The sequence below is a fragment of the Monodelphis domestica genome, chromosome 2 (genome assembly GCF_027887165.1).
Source record: "Monodelphis domestica isolate mMonDom1 chromosome 2, mMonDom1.pri, whole genome shotgun sequence".
NCBI lineage: Eukaryota > Metazoa > Chordata > Mammalia > Didelphimorphia > Didelphidae > Monodelphis > Monodelphis domestica.
In genome coordinates, this window is record NC_077228.1 from 531,830,210 (window position 1) to 531,842,917 (window position 12,708).

The following is a 12,708-nucleotide window of genomic DNA, read 5'->3' on the forward strand; positions in this document are numbered from 1 at the left end:
GCAAATTAAAACAACTCTTGAGTTACCACCTCATACCTATCAGATTGGCCAGTATGACAGTAAAGGAAAATGATAAATGTTGGAGAGAATGTGGCAAAATTGGGACCCTAATGCATTCCACTATCTGATCCAACCCTCTGAAGGAATTATAGCCCAAAGGGCTATGAAAAAATGCATCTATTTTGATCCAGTAACACCATGACTGAGTCTGTATCCCAAAGAGACAGGGCGGGGGAGAGGGAGAAAGGACCTGTTTGTAAAAAAATGTGGTGGCAACGAATTGGAAACTAAAGGGATGTCCCTCCATTGAGGAATGGCAGAACAAATTGTAATGTGTGATGGTGATGGAATACTGTTGCACTATAAGGAATGATGAACAGGATGATTTCAGAAAAAAGCTAGAAAGACCTACACAAACAGGCAGAATGAAATAAGCAGAACCAGGAGAACAGTGTACACAGTAACTGAAACACTGTGGGATGATCAAATGGGATAGACTTTGCTATTAACAGCAATACAATATGATCAGGACAGTTCTGAGGACTTATGAAAAAGACCACTATCCACCTCCAGAAAAAGATCTTTTGGAGTAGAAATGCAGGTGAAAACATACAGTTTATCACTTGTTTATTTGGGAGTTTTGGTTTTATATGATTATTCACTTATAAAAATTAACAATATGGAAATATGATTTGTGTGATAATACGTGTATAACCCAAATTGAATTGCTTGTCAGTTCTGGGAGGGAGACTATATGGATCATATAACTTTGGAAAATGTATGTGGAAATTTGTTATTAAAATAAAAACAATTCTTTTAAAAAGGTTCTGAGAAACAAGAAGGTCCCGAGGCTGGAAAGAATAGAGAAGTAAGTTAGGAGAACAGTGAAGGATAACATACCTCAAGTGACCAGTCTTCTCAAATAAGATGAAGGGAAACCGGGAGTAACATCTACTGAGGGAAAGGGACCGTTGAGGAAGATAGAGGTAAGGGGCTGTGGATTGTTAGCAGGGAACTTTTGTTTGGGCCATGAGTGATCATGTGGTACTCTTAATCATAGTTCCTTAACCCCTGAGATTATTTCTAGTTTATCCTGAATATATGGGATTTGTACATAGTTGTTTGCATGCTTTCCTCCCCCGTTAGACTGTGAACTCCACCTTTTGAGAGAAGAGACTGTTTTTTTTTACCTTTCCTTGTATCTATCCAAAAAATGTTATTTATTTACTTTAAAACCGTTATCATCTTTCTTAGTGTCAATTGTAAATTAGAAGAGTGGCAAGGGCTAGGCAGTTCAGATTAAGTGACTTGTGCCAGGGTATAGCCAAGCCATATAGTTTGAGGTCAAATTTTGAACCCAGGACCTTCAATAAATATTTATTAGGTGCTTACCATGTATGTGCCTGACATTGTGCTAAATCCTGGGGCTCCAAAAAAGAGGTAAAAGATGGTCCCTGCCTTCAAGGAGCTCATAGTATAATGAGGGAGACAATATGCAAACAAATATGTACAAATAAGCTATATACTGAGTAAATAGGAAATAAGTAAAGAGGGCCTCAAAACAACAAATTATATTAAGAAGTATGGGGTGGGGGGCAGCTGAGTAGCTCAGTGGATTGAGAGTCAGGCCTAGAGATGGGAGGTCCTAGGTTCAAATCTGACCCCAGATACTTCCCAGCTGTGTGAACCTGGGCAAGTCACTCGACCTCCATTGCCTAGCCCTGACCACTCTTCTGCCTTGGAACCAATACACAGTATTGACTCCAAGATGGAAGGTCAGGGTTTAAAAAAAAATGATTTGTGTACTTGAGCAATGAGTACCACTAAGTAAAGAGAACCTGACTTTTGGGTAGGGAACATTTTCTAGAGTCTGGGTAGAGAAGTGGCCCAAGAAAAAGGTGATAACCCTAGACTTTTATAGGTACCCCTGAGACAAACATTACCCAGAACACAAATTTTTTGGAGGTTCTTTGTACCTCTTCCCTTACCTTATAGCTATGTCATAATGTGGAGACTTAAAAAAAGCTTAAATGCCATGCAGGTCTTGAGTTCATGAAGGGAATCTCTTGACCAACCATAGTCTCACTTTTTGGATGACATTTAATTTCAAATCCAACTGGGAAATCAGCAAAGCCGTTTTGTTCTTAAAAAATTCTTCCTTTTTTCATTTTACAATATCTCTTGATCATGGATTTATATAAATACATTAAGTAATTGGGATTATGGGTTAATTTTCCTGTTCTGTCATGCATACTGAAGAACAAATAATGATAACTTACTTTTATAAAGAGCTTTAAGAATAAAAAAAAAAGTTTTCCTTACAATTCTGGGAGCCAGATTGTCAACTATTGCTATTTTACAAATGAAGAAACTGAAACTCTAGTGGTGAATTGCCCAGGGTCATATAGCTTTTAAGCATCATCATTTAAAACCAAGTCATTTTTGTCTTTTCTGGATTCATTGAAGTAGGAAAGAGATATCAGACTGTAAAACACTCTCCAAAGGTGCCAGAACCAGATTAAAATGTAATTGGGAAATAATTAATAATTCAGTTGAAACAAAATAATGTTAACACGTGTTTTCCTAAGTTGGTATATGCAGAAAGGGATCTTTGTGTATGGTTTATAGTGACCTCTGCTTCTTTTTGAATTTGACTACACTGGTGAAGGAAACTTCTGGTATGGAAATTACTTCCATTAATAGAGATCTTTTGACTTTAACTTAACAGGCAGAGTTGGTTGGGGTAGTGAGTTGCAGCAAGTTTGTGTGTCAACTTCTATCCTCAAATGCTGGCCTTCCTGGTTCCCTCTGACCCAGAATCACTCTCTTAGGTTCATACATAGACATAACAATACATTTAAGAAATACTTTTCAAGAAATCTAAACTTTAAATAGTTTTATTATGTTAAGGACATATTTTAGTAATCTAAAACATGCTAGTAGTTGTGTGCATTCTGGGCCAAATCCAAGCTTCTTCAATCATTCGGGGAATGAATCTAGGTGTTAGACTATTTTTCTTTTGGTTGAAGTTCTCTACTGGTTCATCTTTTCATAAGGCTCTGTAACATATCACACATGGTCAGCAGAGAGGCAGATAAATGGCCTCAGGCTCTCTCTGGAAAATATGAACAGTAAATAGTTCCACGGTTGCAAAAATATCACTTCCTGGAAAAGAATGCACTATGAGTTAGGACTGAAATGCTTGTAGAAGCATTAAAATGTAAATGCAAATATATATATATATATATATATATATATATATATATATATATATATATAAACCCTTACCTTCCATTTTGTCATCAATACTTTGTATTGGTTCCAAGGCAGAAGAGTGATAAGGGCTAGGCAAAAGGGGTGAAGTGACTTGCCCAGGGTCACACAGCTGGGAAGTGTCTAAGGTCAGATTTGAACCCAGGACCTCCTGACTCTAGGCCTGGCTCTACATCCACTGAGCTACCCAGCTGCCCCCTGCAAATATATTTTTAAAAACTTTTAAGAGTAAGATTAAGGGGGCAGCTAGGTGGCTCAGTGGATTGAGAGTCAGGCTTAGAGACAGGAAGTTCTAGGTTCAAATCTTCCCTCAGACACTTCTTTTCTGGGTGACCCTGGACAAGTCACTAGCCCTTATTGCTCTTCTGCCTTAGAACCAATACATAGTATTAATTCTAAGACAGAAGGTAAAGGTTTAAAAAAATAAAAGTAAGATGAAATAAAACCCGAGCAGATCACAGGAAATTTGAAAAGATTGTAACTGTCATGGAAATACACTCGATGAAATGAGATGGTGTCTATAAGACCCTTTACACACCTTCAAGAAGTCCTGTATGCATGTCATTTTTTGTTCCAGGGAAGGTTCTTACATCGTTCTCTTAGGTGTTTAAAATAATGTTTTAAAGAAAATAGAATTCCAGGAAAGTTCACAGCTTTCAGTGAATATAAGAAGCAGCACAAAAACCATACTGGTCCAAGGTCCAGGACTTGCTATTTTCAGCTTTGGCTCAATGCCCCAAAAAACACAACCAGGCCAGAAGACCAGTCTAAGCTGAACTACCATAATTGGAAAGAAGTGCTTTAGCCCACTGCAAAGCTGTATGACAGCATGCGGCCACATACTTACTATCTGAAAGTACTCTTTTCCTAGAACTACTTCACTGAAAACTCTATGGACCGCCTCCCCCACCTTCCCCAGTAGGCTCTAACTCCCTCCAGCTTGGTATGTAGAGACTTTCGCTAAAAGGCATCTTCTAGGTGACTTGAGAAAGCTTCATGACTTGAGAGGAAACATTGCCACAGAGTTTCTCAGGTGATTAGAATGGCCAGAAGTCATGAAATTAGACAGTGAAAGAGTTTTACTGGGCACCACGTGATGTGGGAGGGGTGGGATATGAAATGTTAAAACACATACCTCTTGCCTCAGTTGAAGACAAGGCTTGAACATTCAGTTACATAATACAAGACTTAAATGAGGCTCTACCATTAGAAATGTTGGAAGCTAAAAGATGATTCCCCCCCCAAATTTCTTTGTTATTTTTAAAATTCCATGTTGAAATGTGAATGATGATTTAAAAAAAAACAACAAAACAACAAACTGCCCTGCTTATCTTGAACTTAGTTCTGTTCTCTGGTGTGCATAAATATATATTTTAAACCCTTACCTTCCGTCTTGGAATCAATACTGTGTATGGGTTCCAACACAGAAGAGTACTATACTGGGCTAGGCAATGGGGGTTAAGTGACTTGCCCAGGGTCACACAGCTGGGAAGTGTCTCTCTGGTATATTTTTAAAAACTGTTTTCTTGATGTCTTTTTCTTTCCTTTTTCATTTATTCGTTCATTCTTTTTTTGTGGCTATCAGCTTCTCTGATTAATTTTCTAATTACATGAAGTGACAATTACTATTCTGATTTCAGTGGTGGAAAGAGCTTTTCTTACTGACTGGGATAATCTGGGAAGGCTTCATTGAAGACAAAGGACTTGAGTTGAGTCATTAAGCAATGACAAATTGCTCAAAAAAAGATAAAAATAACTTGGGGAAGGCCTCCCTGGTCTCCAGGTTATCAGGGGGAAAAGGACTCCTTTTTAAGAAAACTTCATTGTAGTAAGGAAAGGCTCTAAAGAGGCATAGGATCTTCTGATCAATTGGAAGAAGGTCATAGAAGAGAAAGGGAAAAGAAGAAAGACCATTGCCTATTCAAACCTAGGAAAAAAGAGAAAATGCTTTTCCTAAAAAGAGGGGAGGGAATCTGTTTACACTGAAGAGGAAACTGGTGCTTCTAGGTGAGACATGAGAAGAAACTAGAAGAGGAATAATGGTTAGTGAGCTCCTGCTGAAGCAGCCATTCATTCATCATACCAAAACCATAGATGGGGTTGCAGCCTTCATTGGGAGAGGTGTGACAGAAGAGAAACCTCCACACTCCTCAGCCAGAGAAGTGCTTATTGGGAGTAGGGGATCGGCCCTCCCCCAATGTGGGCATAACTATAGAAGGCGGCAATAAAGATTACTGAGATTTGGAAGCAAGACTCAAGGGTGTTTTCATGGCAGAAGTGGTATTTTCACAACTGCTGTCTGTTGAAGACAAGGGATTCAGAAAAAAAAGGCCAGGCTTAGGAGGTAAACAGCTCATTGAAAATATGCTGACAATGGGATTTGGATTTCTCATCATGGCCTAGGATGTAGCTGTTGATTTGTTTCAGTCTTGTTCAACTTCATGACACTATTTAGGGTTTTCTTGACAAAGATACCGGAGTCATTTGCCATTTTCTTCTCCAGCTCAATTTTTTAAGCCATTAATTTTAATAACATTTTCACAGAAGTTTTCCAAAGTTATATGATCCAACTTATCCCCCTCTTTTCTTTCCTCTCCTCTCCTAGAGCTAGCCTGGGTTATACATGTATTATATGCAAAATGTTTCCATGTTACTCATTTTTATAAGTGAATAATCTTATAAAACCAAAACCCCACAGCATTTCCCAGATAAACAAATGATCAATCATATGTGTTCATCTGCATGCCTAATTCCACCAGTTCTTTATCTGGAGGTGAATAGCATTCTTTTTCAAAAGTCCCTCAGTTGCTCTGGACCCCTATATTGCCCAGCTCATTTTGCAGATGAGGAAACTTGAGGCAACAGGGTTAAGTGATTTATACAGGGTCACACAGTTATTAAGGATCTGAGGCTCTATTTGAAGTCAGGTCTTCCTGACTCCAGGCCGAGAGCTGTAATACTTTTAGCAAAGATTTGTAATAGTGTATTTCCTGTCGTCTTGCCAATCTATTCTAAAGCCTTTTTAAGTATAAGTGGGAAGGGATAAAAGTGTCTTACGAATTTCCACCAAGACACATGCCATAGAGAGTATATGTAATGTAGGCAGAATAATCAAGACATCTAGTTCACCGGAGGCAAAATCCAAGAAAGGAACTCATATCTCATGGTTAACATGGCAGGGATTAACTCCTGGGTTGAAATATTTTAGAATAAGGATGTACTTTATTCAAAGAAACAGGAAGAGTTAAAAAGGTGTGTGTGGGAGGGAGAATTGGAGAACCCAAGGGCATAAATAATGAGATAAAGTTCAAGAGGAAGCAGAATCAGAACTGATACTGTCATTAGAGTGTTCTGCAGACCAATAGGACAGAAAGAGTGAACTTGGAATATAAATCACAGGGCTGATAACCAAAGATTATAGTTGTAGTAGTGGGGGATAGATATCATTTATCTGGAAAGATGCTGAAACTCTGTGTCACAAGCAAAGCAGTCAATAACTTCCTGACCTGCCTTAATGATAATTTTGTCTTTCAAAAGGTGAATGAATAAAACATTCAGGAAAGCAGGAAACAATTCTTTTCTAGATTTGATTTTCACCAGCCAGTAAAGAACTGGATGCTTCCGTATATAAATTATAGAAACCTGGGGGCAGGGAAGGGGAGGAAGGAAGTCATGGTGACCATTTCAGCTTCAAATTTCTGACAGAGGAGAGCAAAGTTAAAAGAATGTATTATGAGACTAATGGTTAGGGACTGTCTAGAAAAGAAAGAGATAATCAGAAAATGTCAGCATGACTTCAAAAACAGGTCATATCACACTCCTCTCATTTCCTTTTTAAATAGGATTATTTAAGATTGATAGAAGAGGAAAATATTTTAGATTTGGCTTGCCTGGGTTTTCACCAAGCATTTTGAGTCTATTTTTATGAAAAGATGGGAAGAGGCGTGCTAGATGACATTACATCTCTGTGTTAGCTAGATACAAAAAGTAGTAATTAAGTATTTGAGGCCTATTTAGGAGGTTCTTCAGAGGTCTCTACATATCTCTGTGCTTTTCATATTTTTATCAATGACTTTGATAAAGGCATGGATGACATAATTATCAAATTGTGTTTGTTATGAAGCTGGGAGTGGTAAATGATCAATTGCTAATCCCTTTAATGACATCGGTGAGATTCCAAAGGGTTCTCAAAAGACTTCATGTTCATAGACTGATCTGAATCCTATAAAACAAATTTTAATAGGAATAAATGTAAAGTTTAAAAAACCCCAAAAGTCTTCCATTATAAAAAACAAACAGGGAAAATATATTAGAGTTCTAGTGGGATAATCTTGGATTGCTTACTTTTTTTTTTTATTGAGGATCAAGTGAATGTATAGGAAAGCCTTTTATAAGTCAAAAAATCATTCTAAAGATATTAAGTGACATTTTGGTTATGGCACTGAGAGACAAGTTGACGTTTCTTGGGCTATTTTCCTTTGTAATTCTTAAATACTTGGTGAACAGAGAAATATCTTTCCCAAATCAATGCACATAAATAAGTTGTCATATAGTATTTTGCCTAAGGTATTTAATATAGAAGTCTATGAAAATGAAGCTTTTGATATTTATTGAAATTTACAACTAAAGTATTTTGTGATGTAGATAAAATTGTTTTTGTTTCATCTGCCATATATGGGCAGATAAACAACTAGATCTTAAAAAAACAAAAGAGAAGGGGGCAGCTAGATGGCACATTGAATAGAACACCAGGCCTGGTCAAGAGCACCTGGTTTCAATCTGGTCTCAGACAGGCTGTGTGACCTTGGGCAAGTCACTTAAACCCTGTTTGTTGTTGAAAGAAAAAGAAAGAAAGGAAGGAAGAGAGAGAGAGAGAGAGAGAGAGAGAGAGAGAGAGAGAGAGAGAGAGAGAGAGAGAGAGAGAGAGAGAGAGAGAGAGAGAGAGAGAGAGAGAGAAAAGAAGAAAACTGTTCCATTCTGCCCATCATGCTGTCAATAGCCCATCTTTGTACTTGTGACTGGCAGCTTATGAATCAAATTTTGAAGCTATAATAGTGCATTGACCCCCTTTCCTATTTTTCTCCAATAGCAAAGTTTTTAAGTAATACAGAATTGTAAAAAAACTAATAGGAGGAAAATTCTTCCCATGCCAAGGTTGGTGGGGCAGGGTTGGTAAGTTATCTCTTAGAGATTGCCAGACCCCTTTCTAGGCTTGTGCCCCATTGTATCACTCCTGACCAGGTCTGTCTTGCGTTATCATGAGTTGAAAGACATGGAACCCTGAGGACTTTGCCTAGAAGGGTTATTAATTTGATTTCCCTCTGTGAGGGTGACTGCCTTATTCTGCTTCCTTTCATAGAGCATCTTGGAAGCCAGTCTTATCTCTGAAGGGATTGTAACTCTTTCCAGTAAAGCATCCTGATATCTATTTTGATTCTTCAGATATTTTTTCTGCTTTTATTACTTCTTTCTTCCCTGCTCAGATACCACTTTCTCCTTGAAACTTTCTCTAATCTTCCTGCCTACTAATGCCCTTTCCCTTCTACCATCTTGTCTGGTCTGGTTGGCAAGCATTTGTTATGCACTTGCTAGGGCCCTGGCACTATAAGAACGGGGGATACAAAAATACCTGCTTTCAGGGAAGCCACAATCCATTGAGGGAGACAGCATGACAAATGAGATAATCTAGGCAGAGAAGGCACCATCTGTCATTAAAGGGGGATCAGGAAAAAGGGGACTCTTGTTGAGACCCAATGGAAGAAAGGAGGGAAGTCAAGAGGCAGAATAAGGCAGGAGAGAGTTCAAACCTGATGATGGAGAGATACTAGGGAGTCAGGAGATGAACTGTCAGGTGGAACTGAGGCACAGGGAAGGCAACTTGTCAAAGTCACCTAATTATAGAGGGTAGATTTTGTAACTTTAAGCCCAGTATACTATCTGCCTTATTATACTGAGAGGATTGCCTTTGTTTTACACAGAACACAACTATTCATTTTTGTTATTTACTACCTTTATTGCTAAAGTAGAGGTAGGAGCACTGTCTTGTTGACTGTAATACAATTTAATTTGTATGTTGGGTTTATGATGAATTTGTGACTATTTTCTTATAACCCAGCAGCCAGTTAGCCCTTCATAGCAGCTTGTCTTCTCATCCTTCATTAGGAAGACCAGTGACATCACAGAGTGATGCTCATGAATTGGATTTAAGTGAGGCAGAGATGCTATTCTTCCTCGATTACTCCATATACCCCTCATCTCCCCAAATGCTGTCTTATATTTCCACTTAGGCAGCCAGTGAGTACTTCACATCTCTGGTATCCTCTCTCCCTTCTGAGGTGTAGGTTGTTCCTCTTTGGCCATGTCCTTCAGGAAATCTTTTCTAGGATATCAGCTCATATTGCCGTGGGTATTCTTCTCTAGGGGAAGTTTAGAACTATCAGCATTAGCCTTATATTACCTACTCTTCAATTGCCCTGCTGTCAATGATGCTGATATTTTATGTTTAAAGACACCTAAGAGTCCCCTCTCCACAGAGTATCTTGGTTAATCCTGAAAATCCTTTCAGGCCTGTGAGAGAAATACCAGTTTCGGTGTATTTATTTTCCTGTCTTTTATCAGACCAGCTGGAATACTATTCACTCCTCAGCCATTACATTCAGGGCTTTTTGGATCATAGATTTAGAGGAAAATGAAACTGAAAGGCTGAGCCCTCAGGTAGTCAGTGTCAGGACCAGGACTTGAAACCAGGTTCTCTGACTTCAGATCCAGGGCTCTTTTCACTGTGTCACAAGTTATTCATCTAATGATGGGATTCTTTTGAGAAGATGGTTGGGCTTCTCTGAGTTGGATTAGCTGTCTGGGGAAGGCCTTTTCAGTTTTTAAATTCTGTGATGCAAAGGACCTTGTTCCCTGGGGATTTTGTACTGAGGAGGATCTTGTGGGAGTAAATTTCTAGGCCAACAAAGGAAATTCAGGGAGACCAAATTCTTATAGCTCTGTGGACCATTCTTTATTATCAGGGCATCATCATCTTGAAAATCTGTTTTTCAGCAGTTAGAATTGGATATAGGGTATTTTAAAAATAGTTTTAGTAATCATTCCTCAGTTCTTAGGTGTTTTTTATATGACATGTCCTGTGGTAGGCACCGAGAATCTGCAGGGGCAGAAATGAAACAGTCTGTGCACTCACTTTGCTTACTTTCAGGGAAACAACTCGTACATGTTGTAAAAAATATATAAATCAAATACTAAGTAAATTTAGCAAAGTAATTTTGAGGTTGGGGAGATGTACTAGCTACTGGGAGATCAGAAAATACCTCAGGAAGGAGGGAAAGTCTAAGAAGAAATGAGTGTGTTGCATTTTAGCCATAGAGGACAATCTGTTCAGAGGCAAGAGAGGCAAATGTGTCCTGTATTTGAGCTAGATCAGAGAACTTAGGAAGGGGAGTAATGTGTAACGATGCTGGAAAAGAGGGTTGGGGCTAAGGTCATGATGGGTGTTGTGCCAATAAGAGGAATTTGCCTTTCATCCTAGAGGTAGAAGGGGCTAAATGGAATCGAGGAGAGGTGTGACATAATCAGGCTTAGACGGTCTAATTATCCCTGGCCAGCTGTATGGAATAGAATGGAAGAGAGACTCGAGGCAGGGGGACCAATTATTAGGGTCTTAAAATAGATTCAAATGAAAAGTGATGAGGACCTGAATGAGGGTGGTGAAAGTGTGAATTGAGAGAAGATGAAGCTAGGAGATACTGTGGAAGTCAAATGGACAGGAATTGGTTACTGAAAGAAAAATGACTTGGGATGTGTAGAAGGACAATGTTGATATAGAAGTCTGTAAAAGGGTTCAGTGTGTGTGTGTGTGTGTGTGTGTGTGTGTGTGTGTGTGTGTGTGTGTGTGTGTGTGTGTATAATAATGAGTTCTGCTTTAGACATAGTGAGTTAGAGATGCCTGCAGGAAGCCCAGGTGGAGGTGGCTAATAGGTGGCTGGTGATGCAAGATTGGAACTCGGTAGATATTTCCAAAGATACTCTGGAGATCTAGGCCCCATCTGTGTAGAGTTGATCATTGAACCCTGGGGAACTCATCCCCAGAGTGTTTCACAAAGAATAGATATACTAGTTTTTTAGGATAACTTGTGTTGGGATTTTTCTATTAACTTAAAAAAAAATTCTTACCTTCATCCTAGAATCAATACTATGTGTTGGTTCCAAGGCTATGGAGCACGACTTGCCCAGGGTTACACAGCTAGGAAGTATCCAGGGCCAGATTTGAAGCCAGACCTCCCATTTCCAGACCTTGCTTTCTATCCAGTGAGCTCCCAAGCTACTGCCTAAAATAATACTTTCAGAGAAGACGTAGATGAAAAGTTTGTCATGTTCTATTCATGAATATCAGTTTGCCTTCTTATCTCTTGTGTTTCGGATCATCAGTAATAGGGAAATTGGGAAGGAGGAGAGGGTTTTAAAGAAAAATATAATGAGTTCTGTTTTGGACACATTAAGTTTGCAGTATCTATGGGATATTCTGGTGATAGGACTATGCTCAAGAGACAGACTAGGATGAGGATATAGAAATCTGGGAATCCTCTGCCTCAAAATGATAATTTAGCCCTTCAGTGATGATAACAGAAAGGAAAGAGGTCCCAGAATAGGACCTTGGAGGAAACCCTAGAGAGCGTGACCTGAAGGAAGATCAACAAAGGAGATTGAGGATTGTTCAGATGGGTGGGAGGGTGAGAACCAAAAGAGAGCCATGTCAGGAGAAAGAAACATGTACATCCAGGAAAAGGTGACACCCTCCCCCCTCCCCTCTGCCCCAGTGTCAGAGACTTTTGAGAGATCAAGGAAGAGGAAAGAGAGAAAAAAAATCAGTCACCAAAAATTTTTAAGGGCCTGTCATTTCAAGGAGGTTGAGGTTTAAGAAAAGGCACATTAAACCTGGCAATTAAAGCAGTGGTAACTTTGGAGAGAGCAGTTTCAGTGAAATGATGAGGTCAGAGGGTTTTGAAATAAGTGTGGGATTGGATAGATGATTTCTGAGGTCCCTTCCAATTTTAATTCTTTGATCCTTTGACCATTCTCTACTTTCTATATCAAGTAACACTGAAAGTATTGGCTGATTCAGAAGGCTGGGTGAAGAGTCAGCTTTGCTACTTACTGTGTGATCCTGGGATCAGAAGGTGACTTCTTGATGAACCCTGGTTAACTTACCTGCAAAATATAGCTAATAATATCTGTCCTGCCTTCCTTCTATCCTCTCTGAGAGGATTACACTAGAATTGGCCATACGTGTGAAAGCACAGGACAGGGGAGTGGCGGTAACAGCAAGTCCCAGAGTATTTCAGTTCCTGAAATGCTTTACTTTGAACCAGGAGACAAGTAATGCTTTCCCAAACTATTTTAGCTGGTACATAAATAACAAAAATAACAAAC

General features: G+C 39.0%; 1 protein-coding gene across 7 annotated transcripts in view; it reads left to right on the forward strand.

Moving 5' to 3' along the window:
• Positions 1 to 12,708, forward strand: part of CAB39 (calcium binding protein 39) — a 105,536-nt gene that overhangs the window by 33,748 nt on the left and 59,080 nt on the right. For 3 of the 7 annotated variants that reach the window (XM_007485852.3, XM_016429326.2, XM_007485851.3), the window contains exon 2: positions 825 to 986. The exons of the other annotated variants lie outside the window; for them this stretch is intronic. The gene's annotated coding sequence lies outside the window, so the exon portion shown is untranslated. The remainder of the gene's footprint in view (positions 1 to 824; positions 987 to 12,708) is intronic. 7 annotated transcript variants of the gene reach the window in all.